Here is a 21828-nt window from a genome sequence, read left to right as displayed (position 1 = left end):
AGATTTTTACTTCTCCATGTAGAAATATATGGGGCGGGTGCATAGCTAAGAATGAGTGAACCCACTCTCCTGGGCTTGACCTCCTCTCTGAGGGAATGGATGGGGCAGAGATAATAATTTTCCAATCCGGGTGGACTGTAACCCAGTTTTTGAATAAGCATCTGGACCGATCACACCTCTGGGTGGAAAAATGTAACTAACAATGACAGTAGCTTCCATTCACTGAGCACTTGACCTGTCCCAGGTACTGTGCCGAGCAGACGAGGAAGCAGAGGCCTAGAGAGGTTGAGTGTCTTGTCCAAGGATCAGGATGCTGGTAAATGGAGCTGGGAAACCTTGTTCTATTGGTGCCAATGTGCGTCTTCCCATCCACTATGCTTTACTGCCTGTGAGAGGTGTCTCTCTGGGTTGGGCATGGAGCAGGTTACCTCTGTGGGGAGTGACGTATACTGCTGCCTTAGTCTGAGGGTTCTTTTGTCCAAGAGAAGACTTGAGAAGGGATACAAACTCTCACAGCAAGGTACTGTTAGAATTGCTCTCCTCTTTATATTGGCCGGTTTGAACAGCAAACAAGCAATAAATCAACGTCTAACCCCTAGCAGGTTTAGCAGTGGGGGTCGGGGGAGGAGGCAATGGTCACTCAGCTCGCAGCAGTGTCTGGAGCCGGTGGCAGGGCTCGTCTCCGGGGCAGGGGGTCAGCAGAGCATGATGAGAGAGCAGAGTGGGAAGCCAGTTGCACACATGCAAGCTATGTTCCTTGTCAGCTGTCACTCTGGCCTCTAGCCAGGGCAGGATTTTCCCCCCAAGTCAGGTTACTGTGCCCTTGTGGTTTGGGGGCCTCAAGGTCCCAAACCATTAACGTAATAATCATATCGCTCAGGGCAGATTTCTGCCCAGCGTCCTCTGTGACATATCGCAAAGACAAATCAGAGACACATTCATCAGTCAGAACAAGTCACCACCAGTCATCTCAACTAGCAAAAATAACTTAACGATTGCTATTTCTATATATTGCACTAGATGTGCACTGACATTGCCCTTGAATACAGGCACTGAGCAAGTGACTATCGTTATGTGGTGATTTCTCACGGGAAGGAGCAAGGCCATGGTTTTCTCCAAAAAACTTCAGACCCAGCATTTACTGGTTGGTGATGATACAGACCCAGCGGTTGCTGTATGTCCTTATGATGGTGGCTCTTAGTCTGTTACTTACTACACTTATAAGCTAGAATATTTGATGTTTTCTTGAAACTTCTTAAACAGTGCCAGGCTGTGTCACTGATGGGTCAGAAATGTTATACCTCATCCCAGATTTCCAACTCCTCCTTCCCTCCCAACAGACACCACCACCCCACACCACCCAACTGGGTGCCATTACCATGGGGCCAAAGTACAGGCGCCACGGAGGCCCACTTCTCCCTTTTCGGAGTGTCACTATCTATAGACGCCATATAACTGCTGGTTTGTCAATGCCGTTTGACTGGAACACAGTATTAAAGAGTGAGCATGTACGAGGGAGGGAAGGATTATGCGTTCCCAGGCAGACCAGAGTCTGAAGTGAGTATGAAGTACGGTGATTCGTAGGAGAGCATCTGAGAATAGCACAAAAGTGACAGTTGAAAAGGAAACATGAAATAACAGCCTTTGCAGGGGTTCCCAAATTTTGCAGCAGATTAGAATCATCTAAGTCATGTCAAAAAATTGTAACATCCAGGCCACGGCTCAGACCAATTAAATCAGAATCTCCGAGGGTGGCACTCAGGCAAAAGCATTCTTGGAAACTCCCCCACTCCCTACACTGACGACCTGAAAGGAGAGGAGGACGGTCAGTTGTCTATCACTGTGCAAGAACATCACCACGAACTTGGTGGTTAGAGAACACACATTTATTATCTCGCAGTCTCTGTGGGTCAGGAATCCAGGCATGACTTAGCCGGGGGCTCTGCTTCAAGGTCTCTGCTGAGGCTGTCAGTGCTGTGTCATCAGAACTGAGGTCTCATCTGAAAGCACGAAGGGGGCAGGATCCTCTTCCAAGCTCATGTGGCTGCTGCAGGTTCAGTTCCTTGTGGCCCAGGACCCGCTGGTGAGTAGTAGAACTGGAAATAAAAACAAGAAACCCAGTCCAGATGGTTTCCCTTTGATATTTGATTTATTATGAAATATTTAAAAAATCATGAAATGATTGCATAGAATAATAGAATGATCCCCTTCGTACCCCACCCAGCTTTATAAACAGTTTGCCATGTTCCAGTGATGTTTTCACTTCACTCTATTTCTTTTCATGAGGAAACAGGTGGAAGAAAGGACGCTCTTGTCACAGGAGGGAACAGGGTGAGCTTGTCTGTCTTTGCCTCTCTTTCTGTGGTCATAATAGGAGGAAGGATCCCATCACCATACAGTTCATGGTGTCATGTGTGTTAACACGTAGCTAGAGGGGCGGAACCTGGAGGCTTCACAGGAGGTGAAGAAGATCGTCTTTCCCAAACAGCCTCAAGGTGAGCAAGATGCCAGTCGGAGGACAAGCGGCCTTGCATCAGGACCACCGTCCAAGACGACATGGTGAACGTAAACCCAAGGGAAACCTGGGCCCAGTGCCCACGGGTACCGATAGCTGCTTACCGCGGACGGTGGTGAGCAGAAGTCACTAACCCGACTCACCTGGGATTTCCGGGGCACATCTCTACTTCCATCTCCTGGTTTTGGCCTGAGTGACCACCTAGGTGTTGAGTTCCACGTAGGCAGTTAGTCAGGGTCAAACCGCAAATGTTACAGGAGTGTTTGCAGAGTTGAGGGATCTGCATTGTCCTTGGTACGGCTTCAGACAGTCTTGGGAATGGATGCTCCATAACTCACAGGGCCTGCAGGTTCCGGGGTCAGGCCAGGAATGACAGATTCAAGGAACAAGCGAGGTTTTGGGGATCTCAGCCTTTCAGGAGGGACAGCCACAGCTAAGCCAACAGACTGTCGTAGATAAGTCCTCTTAGTGCTTTAGTATTGGGCTTGTATTTATTTTAGATTTTCTTGTCCCATAGTTCAGATGCGTTTCTCTCACACTTAGGTAAAAAACCTCACTTATGTCCAAAACCCTCATGAGGATGTTTAAACCTGCTTCACTGATCCAGGAAATGGTGCCTGGTAAGAATTAAAAATAAGCCAGCAAGGCTCAAGCGAGGTTTCAATGGCAGAATCCAAGGAGTTCCAGGGATTTCTAAACTTGGCCAAAGGCTTTCCTGGTTTTCTATTTCAAGTTCATTCACTTGAGGATTTTCCAGATCCGAAGATCATTCCTTCCTTTTCCTGGGGTTTAAAATAGAAGAGCCCTGGCTTAACTTTGGAGCAGATTGCAACTTGTACTTTGGTCCTTCTGTGCTGCAGGTGACGACTGCATAATGAGGTGGTAAAAGGCTCGGCCATCGAGTTCGACAGCCCGGGTTCAAGCCCCAGCCCTGACTCTCCGTCAGTCCTCGGGCAGGTGACGTACCCTCTCAGCCTCGGTCTCCTCTTCTGCGAAACCAGGGGTGACACAAGGATTCAATAAGAGAATGCGTGCATTTAACAGGGGTTCTAGAGCACAGTAGGTGCTCAGTGAACAGTAGCTCTGACCTCATTGTGTTATTACAGTAAACATAACCATCTCTGTCTATAAAGGTCCTGGAAATGAAGCATCCAGATTTGTGGGGGGCGAGGGGGAGATAAATATACACAGCTTCTGGGTCAGAGATGGCTAAATACTAAATAATCTGCTTCCTGATACTCCTTGGCACTCAGCGAAGACTATATTTCCCAACCTCCCTTGCAGATAGGTGAGGCCATGTGACCAAGCTGAATGTGGACAGAGTCACATGTCCCATTTCTAGGCCGTCCCATTGACATCTCCCTTAAACACGCCTCCGTGATCTTTGCCTTGGGATGGAGCTGACTATGCGGCCTTAGAAACCATATGAGGAAGATGGCAGAGCCCCTGTCAGCCTGAGTCCTTGAATGACAGTTGGGTGACGGAGATAAGCCAACCAGCACTGAGAAGGAACACGCACCTTAGACTCAGTTGACTCAACTTCTACTGCGTTTGAGCCATTCTGTGTTTTGTTATTTCTTACAGCAACTGGTTCCAAATGCCTGGTGCCATCTTGGCCACCTCCTTCCTTAGCTGATACTCCTTTCTTGCTTCCCATTTCCTGTTTAAAATTCCTGAATTAAGTAAAAGGAGTTATAAAGGTTCTTGAGGAACCAACTAACCAAAATAACATCTGGGCTCCCATTGACTTCATGGAGCACTCCGCTTTTCATTTTCTGGGACTCAGGAATCTTGGGAACTCAGTCTCATTAAGACAGAGCTTTGAGGGTGGATGTGGGAGGGCTCGGATTACCTGGATTTTACTGTTCTTGACATCAGAGCCTCAAGTGTGACAAGTAAGATTCACCTGGCGGTGTATCTCCAATTGAACATACTCAGAAAGGTTCGCGAAAGTGAAGAAAGAATTGAGAACGACTGAACTCACTGATGGAAATTAGACACAATTCGTACACACAGGAACTGCAGGAACTTGAGAGAACATACACTGGTTTTCACATCAGTCTCCAGGTCCTGCTCACCACAGAACGTCGGGCGCCCTTAACAGTGAGGGTCAGGAGAGAGTCTCGGCTCCAGGGCAAACTGCATCTTCTCTGTGGTTCCCTGTTCTATTGTTCCCAAGTCGCTCTGTGTAGGACCAACCTTCTTTCCTTCCTTCCTTCCTCGCTCCCTCGCTCTCTGTCTTTCTTCACGTTCTTGCTTTATGTACTGACTCTTGCTAATGAATGTTTCTGCACGGCTCTGCTTTTTTGCAGAATGCTGGTAAAATGCTGGCTGCTTCATTCACCTGTTGATAAAGGTGGCTGCCTGTTAACGAAATGGCTGGCTTGCTGGAGCCCTCTGCGGCCCTCTCTCTGAGCTGTGAAAAGAATGGGGTTCTAAGCTTCCAGTTTGGAAGAGAATGTCACGTCTTGCTTGGAGCCTGGAAAGATGTTTCACCCTTGGACAGCCCCTTGACACTTCCTTAGCTGTGTGTCACCTCGTTAACTGTCCTGTAGCAGCAGATTCAGAAAGAGTCCTGCTCCAGGCCTTGTTTCTCATGCAGAAGGGCTTGGCAGGGAGCTGCATTCTTGGATTCTATTCTAAGGGCTCACCATCTGAGGAGTTGTTGTGTAAATGTAAGATGCGACCACAAACCAAAACTCCTTATTAGGTCTCCTAAATGCAGGCAGGCTTCCCCATAAGGGATCTGAGAAGAGTTCTGGCAGCCTGAAAACAAGTGTCTGGAGGGGTATTGAGGGGTGTTGGATTTGGGGGCAGTGACTCTTCCAGTCAAACTAGATGCTACGTAGCTTGTAAGTAGATGTGTAGATGGACAGATAAAGCCCTTGCTTGTCAATGGGTCAGCACTTAGTTAAAAAAGCAGAACCATAATCATAGATATAGCCTCCCAGGATACCTCACACTGTAGTTACAAAGATTAAATATTATTCAGAAGAAAGGAATTTTTATGAAGGAGAATTCCAAAATCCCATAGCCTTCATATTCCAAAAGCATTTTCTCATGAAGAGACTTCCAAGATACATTGTAAAACAGAGAGCTTTCTAATTTTTAAACCCTTATTAGGAAAACTCACTCTGAAATTATGACAGAGCAACAATAATTTTTACAGGTAATGACTGATTAATTGAAGTCAAGCCTTAAATTAGGACTCCACGTAGGACAGATTGAGCCCCTCTTCTCCTAGACGGGCTGTGGGCAGCAGTCTCGTGCTGGGGTGGAATGGGGAAATGGCTTCTATCTGGGCACGCACCTTCCTTAGGGGAGAAGAGAAAGGAATGTGGGTCGAACAACTCATGTGCAGCAGGTGCCTTACAGATACATTATTTACTCACTGATTTTCTCAAATATCAAGGTTAGTATTATTATCCCCATTTTGCTTATGTATTTATCGACTTGAAGAAGTTCTCTCAGTTGTTACGTGGAAGACACACTTCTCTGATCCAGGTCTCCCGGGCTCCAAAACTCACATGTTTCCACTGTCCGATGCCCTGGCATTTATCACGGAGCGTGTGCACACCGTGTTCTTGTCCAGCTACATGGGGATGATTTAAGAAGACAAATAACACGAGAATGACTATTCTAATGTCAGCATGAAATTCTAATTCTACAACTGAGCCTTAGAACTTTCTCCTTTAACATTTCAGTTAGGGTCTTGTTTTTTCCAATGTTCAACTCCCTTCTCCCAGGCCAAAGAGCCCTTTGAAATTAGTAGGGTTTCAGTTCACAGAGGTGCGCAGTTCAGAGAAATGGGGAGCATTTGATTTCTCCTGCATCTCAGCATCAAAGCTTACTCTGCTGTCTTTTCTGCGGCCTTCAGTGAAGTGATTGTCGGACTCTGGGATGCCTAAGAAACATCTGATGAAACTGTTTAAAAATGAATGCCTTGGGGGCCGGCCCAGTGGCCTGGGATTTGCTGGTTTGGATCCCAGGTGCGGACATGGCACCGCTTGGCACACCATGCTGTGGTAGGCGTCCCACATATAAAGTAGAGGAAGATGGGCACGGATGTTAGTTCAGGGCCAGCCTTCCTCAACAACAACAACAACAAAAAGAATGCCTTGGGTCAGCCCAGTGGTGTATCAGTTAAGTTCACGTGCTCTGCTTTGGCAGTCCGGAGTTTGCCAGTTCAGATCCCGGGTATGGACCTACACACAGATCATCAAGCCATGCTGTTGTGGCATCCCACATAAAATAGAGGAAGATGGGCACAGATGTTAACTCAGGGCCAATCTTCCTCAGCAAAAAGAGGAGGATTGGCGGCAGATGTTAGCTCAGGGCCAATCTTCCTAAAAAAAAAAAAAAAGAAAAAGAAAAAGAATGCCTTGGCTTGCATTCTAGAGATTCAGGGGGTCTGAGGCGAGACCAGAATTTTTAAGTTCCCTGCCCTCTTGGCATTGGGATTTCTTTTCTAAGCCATGCTTTTTGGTTCTCTGCCCCTCTGGAGCTGCTCTGATGAGGTATGGCCTGAAGCCAGAGACAGGGAGGGGAGATCTCACAGCCAGAGTCTCCACAAGGGAAGATGCCTCCCTTAGGAGGGACGCAGGAGGCTGCTAAATAAAGTGTTACTCTGTGAAAGAGAAAGGGCTGATAGTCAAAGACAAGTGCAGAGCGTGACACAGACCTGAAGGAGTCACGCCGGAAAGGGGAGGGCGCAGAGCAAGTGGAGGCTGGTGGAAAACGCTGAGGGTGAAAACAAGGGCTTTGAAGAAGCTGCACAGGGATCAGGGACGATGGCGAGATGAAGGCCAGGAGCGGGCACGGAAAGTTGAGGACGCAGCGCAAGCGCCGAGCTCGCTTCCTGTTCTTCCCTAGACCATCAGGGAGCAGGGGCTCCAAACTGGAAATTTGCAGAATAAACGGGGCTTAGAGGGCACGACACCTGACGACAGGAGGCGGTGGGAAAGAGGCCCTCACGGCACAAAGCCAGTGCAGCTTTCAAGACAAGACGGGTCATAGCTCAGGGCGCCAACAATTGGCGGGAGTGTCATGTTCCTGGGGTGGGTTCTCTTCAAAGCCTACAGAGAAAGAGGCACCAAGTGGCGGGGGATGGGGAGGCCAAGCAAATAGCCTGGTTTTCCTGAAGTTGGCTTCTAGAAAGCACAGACGTTAATACCCTGTAAACTCCTAGAGGAGATGACAAATCAGACAATTTGCAGAACTTAGAAGAGAGTGGAGCCCACCAGGGGCCAGAACGGGCCCTGCGGAAGCACATTTTGTCCAAGTCTCTGCTTCGCCTTTTTTTATAATGTTGCCCTGCGGGTAGATTGGGGAACAACGCAGACCGGGTTCAACAACGTCAGATCCTGCATCGGGAGCGTCTGCCCAGTAAACCACTCTGGCGAGAGAGGACCCCACCACTTGAAAGAGGCTTGTTCAGAGACGTGTAGATCATCTCTGGACTTAAATCAGGTGGCTTCTCTCGCTTCCCACCCCTTGGTTACACCATCAGACTCACATCATTTCTTGTGAATTCCATAGAACAAGTTGCCATGGTGACAAGGCTCGTTTGTCTTCAGATTCCAGCGCTGAGGCCTGTCCCGTCTCCCTGGTTTCACTGGGTGTTCAGCAATGTCTCTCGACCTTCCGTGCCCTGTTCTGACTCCACCTTCTCCACGGCACTGCCACTGCCTGTCCAGTCTGCAGTCTGGTGTCCCGGCCGCCTTCCTGAGCTTGGTTCTCACCATGGGAACTCTCCAGACCCCACTCCATGCTCCGTCAAACAGCTTCCAGCAAAGTTCCTCAGGTCATCCCGCATCAAAGCCTTAAACAGTGACTCACTGGTCCTCTGCTGGGAGGAATTCAGAGCTGTTCGGACCACCACGCCCAGGACCGCTGTTGCATGGACAGACCTCTCCCACGGACAAGTCTCAAACAACCACCATCCCGGCCGATATTTTCATTAATAACCTCGATGAAGACCTGGAAGGTTGGGTTTTCAAATATGCTGGTCCTGGAGACCTTGGATGAGAACAAATGTATTGGAAGGTAGGACTGAGATTCAAAAAGACAGACAGCTCAGGAGGCAATGTGAGTAGAGACAAACGAAACCTCCAGCGATCAGGTTAAAAGAATCAGCCGCGTGGAGCTGGTACTGGGGCCACTGCCCGCGCTGACAGGAGTGAGTGTGAAAACCCCTTGGAGGTTTGTTAGCTCCAAGCTCCCTGCGGGTCAGTGATGTGACATGGTTGTCAGGGAGCCAACGTCATCATTGGCTATTTAAGGAAAGCGTAGACTTGGTGTTCAGAGAAGTAATGATCCCACTGGCTGAGGACGTGGGGAGACTCCTGAAGTCTCAGTGACGACACCAACCTGAAGTAATGACATGAGGATGGTCGTGTCACAGAACGAGCTGGGCCTTGCAGAGACCTGCTCTGTTTAGGTATTTACGGCACAGGCTGCTGGCATCACCCAAGATGGGGGAGTGGCAAAACGTGAATCATGGGGGGTTTGATTCTGAATATGCGTCTTTTGAGGGGGACGCTGGCAAAGAGGCTCAGCCAGGCCAGAGCCGTGTCTGCAAATCATACCCCAGGGCTGATGCTCACGCAGCCGGGACATCTGGCCCGTGGGAAGGCACAGTCGAGAGACCCGGCCACGTGTAGTGTTCTGATGGGCTCAGACACAGAAGGAGAAGGCGTCTCCTGCTCACCAGGTGGATGTGGGGCCCCAGGGCAGGAGCTGTCGCCAAACACGGGCACCTCTGACTATGACAGTGTCCCGGGTGCCTTGTGAGGTGGTCAGGGCTCAGCCTGGTACAGGAGCAGAGGGTGGAGCCTCGGGGGCTCGTAGGGGCTTCTCGAACCTCCCCTGCCCCAGTGCTCTAGGCTTTAGAGGGAAGAGGTCCTGAGGTGTCCTGTGACCTGCTCCAGGCATGTCCCCAAGGTGCTCAGTGTTGATAGCAGAAAGAGTGCTTCTGTGGCCAGAGCCTGCAGGCATGGGGACAGGAGGGTGTGAGGGAGTTGTCCCTCCATGCTCGAGTCCCTGTTGACATAACACCTCTCACGGTCCACTTCTAGCCGGGACCCTTGGGGGCCAGACTGCCAGGTGCCGGGGGACGAGAAGTTGGCTCCCCTCAGGCCCACTCAGGGCAGGCCTGCTGGGAAGCGGTGTGGCCCAAACACAGCAATTTCCCGGCAACGGCATCTCCCCTGCTCCACCAGGGTCTGAGGAGAAGGGACGTGGAGAGAGGGAACAGGAGAGAGAAACAGAGCGGGGTGGCAGGAGGGAGGGGCAGAGGCCGCCTCTGTGCTTGGGTCTGGCATTTGGCATGAGCGCCACCAATTTCTGAGTCATTGATGAGAGTCTGAGGCAAAAGAATAAATAGCTCAACAAAAGGAAAAAAGTGGGTATGCTGTACCATCCAGATCCTTCCCGGGTCCTCCAGCTGGTGACGTGACCAGTAAGAGGACAGGGACCTCTGAGGGAGGAGATGCCGACCAACAGGACCTCGGGAAAGGTGTAGAATTAGGCAGGGGAGCAAGACTGACTCCCAGGGGACATTTGGCAATGTCTGGAGACATTTTTACTCGTCAGAGCTCTGGGGAGGGGATGTGACCGGCGTCTAGAGGGCAGAGGCCAGGGATGCTGCTAAACTTCCTCCGATGCACAGCACAGCCCCAACACTGAATGTTCACCCACATGTCAACGGCGCTGAGGTTGAGAAACCACGCCTTGGAGGGTTTAACCCCAGAGGCCTCAGTGCCCAGGGCCCAGCACTGCCCGGTGGAGTTACCGAGCCACAGGGCCTTAGAAGTCACAGGCTTCCTCTTGCACAGGGAGGATTTGAGGCTCGGAGGGTGAAGGGCTTGTCCAGGACTCGGGCCTTGGGCAGAAGAGATTAAGAGCCTTCGAGGAACACAGAGCTAGTCCCAGATCCCAGCTCAGCTAGTTAACATCCGTGCAACTCGGGCAAGTTACTTCACCTCGTGGAGCCTCGATTCTCTCACTGTTAGTTGGGCATCACTTGATAACTCCTTCCTTTTAAGGAATATGTGAGATGAGGCATGTAATAAATGGCTCCTCTGATTAGGAGTGGCAGAGATGGAGCGGAAGTTTTGGCTCCTATCCCCAGTCTCTCCTTCCACGGTGCCGCCTTAGCGAGGCCCAGACCAGCCGGCCGTCAGTTCTGAGAGGCGTGTGGCGTCGTGGCTGGGAGCTCTGGCACTTGGCCCAAGTGGATCTGGATTCAAAGTCCAGCTCTGCCACTTTCAAGCTGATAAATTGCTTAGTATCCCTTTAGGCCTCAGTTTCCTCATCTGTAAAACGGGGTAGTGCTACTGCCTGCTGTTTAGGCTGGTTGTGGGGTGTAAAATGAGAGCTCACATTACACAGGTTAGCCCAGAGTCTAGAAGACAGCAAGGACTCATATATATTATAGCTCATGTCTGCGGCAGGTTGGAGCTCCCAAACTGCCCGCCATGATGTCGCTCATCCAACATGCTCTTCTCACAATGTGAGAAGACACCAGGGGGGTGTCTTCATGAATGTGGGTGGACACGTGGCTATGAGGACACCTTTGTGGCTTCTGAGGCCAGGTCATCAGAACGTGACACAGCTTCTGCTGCTCTTCTTGGCATGCTCACACTTGAAACCCAGCCTCCACGCTGCAAGGAAGCCCAAGTCAGCCCGTGGAGAGGGCCACTCGAGGGGGAACTGACCACACAAACCTGCCGGCATATGAATGAGCCGTCGTAGAAGTGGACCCACCGGGCAGCTGCCTCCGCTAGTGCTGAGTGGAGAGAGAGGAGCCAGTGGAGAGTGTGGGACCGGGACACAATTCAACTCATCTCTTTCGGGAACAGGTTAATCCCAGGGCCTGATAGGATTCTTGGAGCTTGAGAAGAAGGCTCCCCGAGTGCACATTCTCCAGTATTATGCTTTCCTTCCTTCCTCCTTGGTTTCTGCCATGAGTGTGAGAGGCAGGAGTCACTGCCTTTGTCCACTTGAGTTTATCCACCCCCCGTGCCTCACTTATGATTTCAAAGGATGAGAGGGGAGGCTAGAGGGCAAGGTCTGATGGTGATCAGGGGGAGATTTTTGCCCTCCTTAGGAAAACAAACCATTTATGATACCAACCGTGGTGTGTGCGTGTGTCTGTCTGAGTGATGGAATGGGGAGATGCTGCTGAGACGAGAGGCTAAAGAGCCTCCTTGTTCCTCCTCCTGAGCACGGGAGTCATTGCAAAGCCCCTCTCCTTCACCCCAGTGGGAAGCCGCCCAGTGTGACCGCCGAGCCCTCAGGACCACCAGGCCTAGCAGGCTCTCTTCCTGAGGGGTGAGGGCCACGTGAGAACTCCGAGCCTCAGTCACCAAAACAATCCAGCCCTTTTTGGGTTTTGGCAGAAGGATGGAATAACAATGAGCCATCTGCTCCCTCCCCTGGGAACTCCGTCAGGTGGACTGGTGACAGTGACCCCAGCTGTCTTGGGGCAGATGTCCAAACCTGGGACCCCGGGTTAGAGGAAGGGCAGACAGTCACTTGCTGGTTTCTGAGAAATTGACAGTATGTTGGAAACGCAACTTCTTCCTGCACCAAATGTGAGACGTTTCCAACCCCCAAGGCCTCCCGTGCCCTCTGCTCCTCCGGCAGTGTGTGTCGCCTTCCTTGGAAGACCAGTGAGCAGCAGTGGCTTCCATTCTGGGATGTGCTCGAGAGGAAGGAGTGGGAGGTGGACCTGCTGCCCCTCAGCATTCCCAGTGCCCCCACCGTTGGAGCCTCACTTTTGGAAAAGGCCTGGGAGAAGGCGGTAGGGTGTACTGAGGCTGCTCTTGACCTTCAGCAGAAGGCAGCGACCGGCTTCTCAGTGCCTCTGGCTGCAGGAAGACGCAGCCTCACACCTTTACCTCCGCAAAGTGGTAGTTGAGCCATTTGTCATCAAGATGCGCTCCAGGTAGGGGCTGCTGTCCTGGGCTCTCCTTCTTGGTTCTTCCCTTGCAAAAAAGTTGGCATGTTTCCCGATGATATTAACTCAATAGGGAGGGATTTCTAGCATGTTGCTGACTGTCATACACATAGGTTATAAAAGCCGCACATACAAGGCCTCCAGTGAGGCTGTTTATTGAAAATGGTGCAATTCCTGGTGGCTAACGGCTTGTGAGCGGAATGAGGCCATGTGGCAGGAAGAGTGGCCTCTCCATTTGTCACTGGGGGAGGAGGATGGTGCAGGCCGCTGCGGGGAGACTGGACCATGAATCATGTCAACACGAGTGGGCTTGTGGGCAGAGAAGGCAGGTGCCCCCACACTCTGAGCTCTCCATGGAGTCCCCTGGTTTTCCTGGGGGAGGGGTAAGTGTCTGGCCCTCTTTGGTGGGTCAGGATGATCTCATTTTTGGCCTTTTATAGTTGGCTGTGGGAATAGCCTTTCCCCTCCAATGAATCACAGTTAACCCAGATGAGGAGTTTGGAGAGAGTGTGACTCATCTGCTCCTTGGGACAAACTTGTGAGGCTCCACTGGCAACAACACCGTGTGGATCCCTGGACAGAACTGGAGGCACAGCTAACACATTTGAGGAAGGCAAAAGGAAAGCAAGATGAGGAGGGCCCTCGTCAGCCCACCAGCAAACTGTCAGTCACTGCCCCCCAGTCAGACTGAGCTGGAGCCTGAAGGGGTTTGCTGATGCTCAGCCAAGCCTCCTTTTTGGCCAGGGCCTCCCATCTCTGGCGGCCACAGGAGACCAGACTTTCCCAGGCAGTGAGGTTGGATTCCAGCATGACTTGGAGGCTCCTTATCTGGCCCCTACTAGGGGTCCTGGGGCGCAGCCAGGCTGCTTTCCCTCTGTGACTAGGGATGGCAGAGACTCAGGAGGCAGCAGGCTGAAGGGAAGAAGGAACTGTTAAGAACAGAGGAGGCTGGGAAACTCTCCTCCAGTCTGAGAGGATGGGAGGACCCCTCTCAGGTCGGTTGCTTAGCAACAGTGCCTCCCCTCTCTTCACCGCCTCTCAGGCACCTGGGGTCTCTTGTCAGCTCCTCCCTTCTCATTTTTTCCTTCACAACTGCCCTCTGTATGCTCAATAACCAATTTCCCCTGGTTAGAAATGCTTCTGGGGGTGTGGGATACGGCTTAGCAGCAGCCAGGGCATATTTTCCTCCAGACCATGGAATGTCTTAGAAAGTTCTGCTCTGGATTGGTCTTCCTGAGAGGACAGAGAGGGTTTGGAACTTAGATGCTAGAGCCAGATCTGGGTTCAAATTCCAGAGCCAAGACTTATTAGATGTCTAACCTTGGGCACGTTTCTTAACTTCTCGATGCTTTGGTTTCTCCATCTATAAAACAGAGAGAATAATAGTGCCCACGTCAATTGAGGTAATGTGAGGATTCACGCGGATGGGTAGATAGATGGATAGATAGAAATAGATAGAAAGATAGATAGATAAATAGGTAGATGATAGATGATAGAAAGATCAATAGATAACAGATAGATGATAGATAGAAGATAGATATATATAGAGAGAAAGATTATAGATAGATAGATAGCAGATAGATGATAGATGATAGCTAGATAACATATAGATGGACAGAGAGAGAGAAACTTAGAACAGCATCTGGCACCTGAAACATCCACCTACGTGCCAGTTATTGACAGTCCTGGAGGACAGCTGGACACAGAATCTTGCTCCACGGTAGGCAGGGGGACCGGAGAGGGCCCCAGCGCTTCGACTTCACCATGGTGTGTAGGTTGGGAGATGTGGTTCCAGGCCTGGTTCTAACAGTGCTTTGCTGTGGGGTCTTGAGCATGTAGCAACTTTCCTTTTCTGCCTCAGTCTCCCCATCTGCAAGATCAGAGGTCAGGGCTGGAAGGGCCTGAATTTCCTCCCACTCTTCCTTGCCTTATGACTTTGGGATGTGGATGGGGTGATTAACCGCCTCTGTCCCCACAGCTATGGTGATGTTAGAAAATGTGGCAGTGGGAGGGGTTTCCAGCGAGCCCCAGAAGGGAGGTCTTGGGGAGCCACAGGCAATAATCCCTCCGCGTGGCCTCAGACAAGGAGAGTGTCCGGTCCAGACCTGGGAGGGCTCAGGCCGTCCCGCTCAAGCTCTATCTCCTCGCATTTATGTTTGGCAGTTGCTCTAGGGGTTACAATACACACCCAACTTTTCAATTGTATTTAAATTTAATATGGGGCTAATTTAAGTAGAACATAGAAACCTTTCAACCACCCATGTTCCTTTTCTCTCCCCCTTTACGTTATATGTGCATCATTTATGTTCCGTCTCCGCCATTAAGCGCCCCCATCCCCAAGTGCGTTATAGTTTCGGCTCTCAGTTGTCGTACGTGCTGTCAAAGCTTAGTAGAAGAGTAGTTTGTGGTATTCACTAGGATGTTCACCATTTCTGCTGCTCTTCCTTCATTTCCGAAATTCTAACTTCTCTCTGGGATCATTTCCCTTCTATCTGAAGAACTTCCTTTAACACTGATTTTACAGCAGGTCTGTTGGCAACGAAACCTCTTAGTTTTCCTTCGTCTGAGAAGGTCTTTATTTTACTTCGTTCCTGCAGGACGTTTTCATGGCATGCAGAATCTGAGCTGAGCGATCTTTTCGTTCTGGGCTCTGTGGTTTCTGTGAGAAAACTGCAATCAAATTTGTATTCTCCTGCTTGTAATGTGTCATTTTCTCTGGCCGCTTTCGAGATTTCTTCATTTCCTTTGGCTTTCACAGTTTATGACGGTTTTATTTGGATTTATCTTATTTGATGTTCCCTGAGCTTCTCACACTTATGAATTTATGTCTTTCACTGAATTGGGGAAATTTTTTGTAATTATTTCGTCAAAAGAGTTCTTTTATCCCAGTCTCTTTCTTCTCTCCCTGGAGCCTCCAATCACACACTTTAGACCTTTAAGTGGGGTCCTGAGGCTCAGTTCACTTTTTCAACCTCTTTTCTGTCTGTTCTTCGGATCAGATCATTTCTGTTTATCCATCTTCGAGTTAATGGAAGCTTTTTTTCCTGTCATCTCTAGTTTTTTGAAGGTGGACTCCAATTATTTGAGTCTTTCCAGTGAATTTTTCAAGAGTGTTCACTTTTACTCCATTTCATGCTTTGAGGTCTTTATCTGATGATTCCAACGTCTGGGTCATCTTGGGGTTAGCTCCTGTTGATTCTCTCTTCCATTTGAGCATTGGTCAGGTTTTCCTGGTTCTTGGCACGTCGGGTAACTTTGGATGATACCCAGGCCCATTTGCGTACTGAGCTGTGAGACTCTGAGTCCCATTAAAACCTTCAGGAGAATGTGGAGCTTTCTGCCTCAGCAGGCAATCAAGTCACTTAGGTTCAGGCTGCAAGTTCTGTCTCACCTTATGGGAATCGTGGTTCCCGCGTCACGCAGCTTTCAAAGCCTTTGTGATGCTGGTGGGGGCTGCCCCTTGCAAATGCCCTTGCCCGTGCTCCGGGACTTGAGTGGTGATTCATACGGTGCAGTTCTCAAAGGCTTTGCTATGCTTCTTGGGGTGTGCTCCACACGTGCACACTTGGCCATGACTCAGGAATTTTGTGGGCTCGCAGGTAGAAATGTATTCCCTCACCCAGGTTCCATTTATGCCAACATATTACACAACCCTGGTGCAGTAATCAAAACTAAGAAATTGATGTTGATACCACTCTTCACTAAACTATAGATGTTATGTGAATTACCCCAGTTTTTCCATGAATGTCTTTTTTTCTGTTCCAGGATCCAACCAGATACCATATCTTGTTTAGTCATCCTGTCTTAGTCCCCCCAACCCATGACAGTTCCTCAGTTTTCTTTGACTTCCGTGACCTCGATGCTTTTGAAGAGTAGTGGTCAGATATTTTATAGAATGTCCCTCAATTTGGGTTTATCTGGTATATTCTCATTAATGGGCTGAGGTTGGGATTTTGGGGAAAATATCACAGAAGAGATCTACTCTTCTCACACTGTGACGTCAGTGGGCATGTGGTATCAACGTGCGTTATCACTGGTGATGTCATAAGGCGGTACTGGCCGGCTTCCTCCACTGTCATGTTCTCCGTCCACAAATGATGCTTGCGAGGGAGTCTGGACATGCAGTTCACACCCAAGGGGAGAGGAGTTAAGCGCTACGTCCTGGAGGGCAGGGTGTCAAAGAGTTTGATCAACTGTTAAAACCACCACAATAATTAGTAAATTTGGGGAGAAGTGCTTCGAAGCTGTGTTTCCCCTTAGAGGTCCACCCACTAATTTCAGCATTTATCAGGATCCGCCCGCAACGGTCCTACTGTGGTGTTCTCACAGCCGCCTCCAGCTGACACCCCTTCTACATTTATCCCTGGAATTCTTTGTGAGGAAGATCTGTCCTTCTCGCTCATTGATTTCTTTAGTTAATTGTTTATATCAGAATGGACTTTTGGGTATTTATTTTGTTCTTTGGGTTATAATCCAACATTTTCATTATTTATTTTGGGGCTCAAGTCATCCTAGCTTTGGCTACTGAGAGCTGTTTCAGGTTGGCTCCTGTGTCCTTTTGACATGCCCCTCCATCCTGTCTTTCCCCTACAATCTACCATTTCTCCAAATAGCCTTGAGTCCTGTTGTTGGAGAAAGGCACTTGGAAACCAAGACCTGGGCCCTGGGCATGCTTGTGGCCACTGGGATGTCCCTCTCTCAGTGGGCAGAGCTACGACATTTGTATATGTACATATGTGAGCCCATGTAGGGGCACAGTGTTTGGGTCACATCCCTCCTACGGGTGCCTCCTGCAAGGTGCTGCCATCTGCCTTGCTTTGTGCTGTTTGTGTAATGGCTCATATTCTCTTCCACCAACAAGCTCTCAGAGCTCAGAGTTCATGCCTGAGGGTATGTAGCACCGGATAGGAACCTGGGGCATGTTCACTTGGGGCTTAAACGAGTGGTGGGGGTCACAGGCTTTGTGACTATCTTCTTTTTTTGTAAAATGGTAAGAGCCACAGGTGTTGAGCTGAATGATATTATTTTAAATTATTAATATAAAAGAGTTTTGCTATTTGAGGGGAGGTCCCACTCGTGTAGAACAACTCAGGCCTTCATTGTGCTGGAAGCAGGAGAGGGCCCTCCATTGTGATTGAAGCAGCTGCTGTGTGGAGAGCTGAGTGGCTCCCGGCAGGGGACAAGCTGTGCTTCTGTTCACGGGTCCATATTTAGCTCTCGCACAGATGCCCGGGGCTGGTGCTTCGTCTGCCCTGCCCCCAGCAGGCCGCCCGGCTGGCCATCTCACGTCCCTGCTTAACCAGCCACTCCGACATGTGAGCACAAACATTCCGTGCTTTCCCCAGTCCACTCGGTCCGCGCTCCCCGAGCCCAGGCGCCGTGGTCGTAGTGCACGACTCAGAAAGCCTATCTACCTGTCAGCTCGCTTCTCGTTGGCAGGCCTGCCTGGTTTCGGCTTCCAGTTTCCTCTAAGGCCTTCTGGGTGGGAGTCCAGACCCTCTGCGTCTGGTGGTGATGTTCCTGATTCCTCTCCTGACCCTGGTTTGACGTTGGGAGGGCGGCTCCAGCGCCTGGGATGGCTGCATCTGGGGCTCGGCATGCTGGGGAGGGGTGCACCTGGGTCTGCCCGGCCCAGGCCCACAGCAGGAGAAGAGCCCCCGGACCCCCGACGGCGGCTTTCTCCCCTGCTCGACTGTCTCCTGCCTGCAGAGGCAGAGCAGCGTGAGTCGCCCAGGCCCTGGGTTGGGCACAGAGCCTGCAGCCCAGAGTCCACTGCTGTTTCATCTGCCTGAACCTGGTTCAGCCACGACAGGGCGCCAGGCAGGCAGAGTGGCTCCTTACAGGTAGATCCACACCGGCTGCTGTGAACATCGACCTGCTGCTTGCTCTGGCTGTTTGCTGTAGGCATGTCGGTGAGAAGCCAAAGTGGGCTTTGCAGGGGGCGGGGGGGAACTGAGGGTAAGAACGGGCCTGGGGAGACGGTCAGACTCAACTAGGAGGTGGGAGGAGGCAGGAGCGTCTTCGCAGGACCTGGGCCAGCAGGAGCTGAGGCTGCTGCCCTGGGGATCAGCAATGAAGTGGCAGTTTTGTCGCTCATGTTGTCTCTCTCTCTCTCTCATACACACACACACTTCTCTCCCCCTCAGAGGACCGCAATACTGAGTGACAGAGGGCAACACCTTATTCGTACCCTGAATGTCGCCAGTGGAAACTGGAAGGATTCCTGTGAGCGTCTCGTGCCCCTCCACAGCGCAGCTAAACTGTCCCCGGACCTTGCCAACAGCTGGCCGTCCTTCCCACCCCACCCCAGGGCTGCTTCCCAGGCAGCCTCTCAGGAGCTCTGCAAGGGACTGGCCCGCACTTGCTTCTCGCACACCCTGGGCCTCCTGTCCCACAGGCCCTGCCCATCTGTTCCTCCCGAGCTGCTGGGAGGCCAGCAGGCAGGGCGAGCCCACCGCAGGGGCTGGGGCGTGCTGTGTGTGTGAGCACTTAACTCACCCAATGGCTCCAGCCCAGCTTCCTTCTTCCTCGGTTAGGGGGCCATTCCACAGTTCTAATTTCCGCTGCATCATTTTCTCCCTGGGCTCCCGGGCCACTGTTGAGAACTCAGACAGGCAGCATGACCTCCGCCCAGACTGCGCAAACCCCCCCAAGCCGGCAGGAGGTGGTTTCTAAGGCAAATGAACTTCAGAACATGCCAGGACACAGGGCACCCCAGGAACCACTGGGAAGGTGCCCGGCGGCTCAGGTGGCAGCTAGGCAACCCTGGATTCAGGGGAAAGAGAAGACAGCAACGCCTCAGAGACCATCCCTGGGTGAACCTTCTAGAAGAGAAAATCGTATTCTCGCAAATGTCAAACTTTGAATATATTACCATTTTAGGTGAACAGATAGATACGTGTCTTTATTTTTTTCTGAATCGCTGTCATTGGACCTAATTAACTTTATTCTTTTTGGGGAGGCTCACTGGCGCGGGCCGTGACAGTCAACCCGATGTGCTCAGCGCCTTTTGAAATGTGCGGTCCTGCTCCGCCCAGCCCTGAGTGGTCCTAGACTCCTGAGCCCCTGGAGTTCTTGTGTCTTCTTTTCCCTACTTGTTTTCCTTCTGTCTGCTTTCCTGTTGACTGTGTGTCGTCTCGTAGGGATACCCACGGACCTGTTTCCTGGACCTCTCCTTTCCCTAATTTAAAGCTTTCGGTCATTGTGAGCTAGCAAACTGGATTTACAAACTTATGATTGTTTAAAGTAAGAATGATTAGGTGAAAAATCCTATGGAATACACGCAATTATTAAAATTGCTAAACAAGTTCAGTAAACTCACAGCATACAAAAATCAATTGTATTTCTATATACAAACAACGAACACTAGATAAATAAAGAAAACAATTCTAGTCACAATATCATTAAAAAGAATAAAATACTTAGGAATAAATTTAACAAAAGAAGTGCAAGATTGAAAAGTGAAAATTATAAAACACTGTTGAGGGAAATTAGAGAAAATCTAGATAAATGGAAAGACATTTTATCTTCATGGATTGGAAGACTCAATATCATCAAGATGGTAATTCTTCCTAAATTGGTCTATAAATCCTATAAAAATTTCAGCCTCCTTTTTTTTTCCGCAAAAAGTGACATCCTATTCCTAAAGTTTATTTGGAAACCAAAAACCTAGAAAAACAAAACAATTTTGCAAAAAAAAGAACAAAGTTGGAGAACATTCACTTCTCAATTTCAAAACTCACTGTAAAACTATAGTTTCAAGACAGTGTGGTCCTGGCATAAGGACAGGCATATGGATCAGTGGAACAGAACTGAGAGTCTGGAAATAAACCCTGAGTCAACTGATTTCAACAAAGGTGCCAGGCATCTATGGGGAGAGGACAGTCTTTTCAACAATGGTGCTGGGACAATTGGACATCCACACGCAAAGGATGAACTTACACAGTTACCTCATACAATATACAAAAGTTAACTCAAGGGGCTGGCTCCATGGCCGGGTGGTTAAGTTTGCACACTCCACTTTGGTGGCCCAAGGTTTTGCTGGTTTGGATCCTGGGCGTGGACCTAGCACCACTCGTCAGGCTGTGCTGAGGCAGCGTCCTGCATAGCACAACCAGAAGGACCTACAACTAGAAGATACAACTATGTACAGGGGGCTTTGGGGAGAAGAAGAAAAAAAAGAAGCTTGGCAATAGATGTTACCTCAGGTACTAATCTTTAAAAAAAATTTATAAAATACATTAACTCAAAGTGAATTATACATCAAAATGTAAGAGCTAAAACTATAGAAGCTTTAGAAGAAACTACAGGAGAAAATCCTTGAGACCTTGAGTTAGGCACAGATTTCTTGGTTGACATGAAAAGTGTGATCCATTGCTGTGGTCTGAATGTTTGTGTCCCCCTAAAATTCGCATGCTGAAACCCAACCCCCAGTGTGGTGGTGTTGGAAGGTGAGGTCTTTGGGAGGTGATTGGGTCATGAGGGTGGGCTCCCCGTGAATGGGATTAGTGGCCTTACAAAAGAGACCTCTGAGAGCTCCCTCGCCCCTTCCAGGATACATTGAGGAGACGCTGGCTGTGGACTGAGAAGAGGGTCCTTGCTCGAATGTAACCATGCTGGCACCCTGCTCCTGCAGTCCAGCCTCCAGAGCTGTGAGAGTAAATTTCTGTTGTTTATCAGGCACCCAGCCTGTGGCATTGTGTTATAGGGGCCCGAATGGACTAAGATGTCCATAAAAGAAAAATATTAATAAATTGGACTTCATTAGAATTGAAAACTTCAAAAGAGGCTCACTAAGAAAATGAAAAGATAGCCCACAGACTGAAAGAAATATTTGCAAATTGCATCTGATAAAGGACTTGTACTGGGGATATGCAAAGAATTCCTACACTTCAGTAATAATAAGATAAACAACTGGATGAAAAAATGGGCAGAAGACCCGAATAGACAATTTACCAAAGAAGATATATGAATGATCACGAAAGACCTGAAAAGATGCTCACCATCATTAGTCATTAGGGAAATGCAAATTCAAACCACAATGAGGCACCACTTCACACCCACTAGGATGGCTATCATCAAAAAGACAGATGATGACAAGTGCTGGTGGGGATGTGGAGGAAAGGGAGATCTTCTACATGCGTGTGACCATGGACAATGGTACGGCCACTCTGGAAGAGAGTTTGACAGTTTCTTTAAAATTTAAACATCAGTTTACCATACAGCCCAACAATTCTACTCCTAGGCTTCTACCCAAGAGAAATGAAAACATGTGTCCACACAAAGATTTGCACGGAGATATTCATAGCAGCATTATCCATAACAGCCGAAGGGTGGAAACTATCATATGTCC

The 21828-nt window shown here is 49.6% G+C and overlaps 1 long non-coding RNA gene across 1 annotated transcript; it reads right to left on the bottom strand.

Annotated features, from left to right (window-relative positions):
* Window positions 1-1864: 1864 nt before the first annotated feature.
* On the bottom strand, window positions 1865-19113 carry LOC139075195 (uncharacterized). The gene is made up of 2 exons (XR_011525346.1): window positions 18975-19113; window positions 1865-2096 (listed from the first exon to the last, which is right to left on the bottom strand). It is a non-coding gene; the product is annotated as an uncharacterized lncRNA (long non-coding RNA).
* Window positions 19114-21828: the final 2715 nt, after the last annotated feature.

Source organism: Equus przewalskii, chromosome 13, assembly GCF_037783145.1.
Source record: "Equus przewalskii isolate Varuska chromosome 13, EquPr2, whole genome shotgun sequence".
Classification (NCBI taxonomy): Eukaryota; Metazoa; Chordata; class Mammalia; order Perissodactyla; family Equidae; genus Equus; species Equus przewalskii.
Note: the sequence above shows the minus strand (reverse complement) of the source record. Positions and strands in the feature narration are given on the sequence as shown.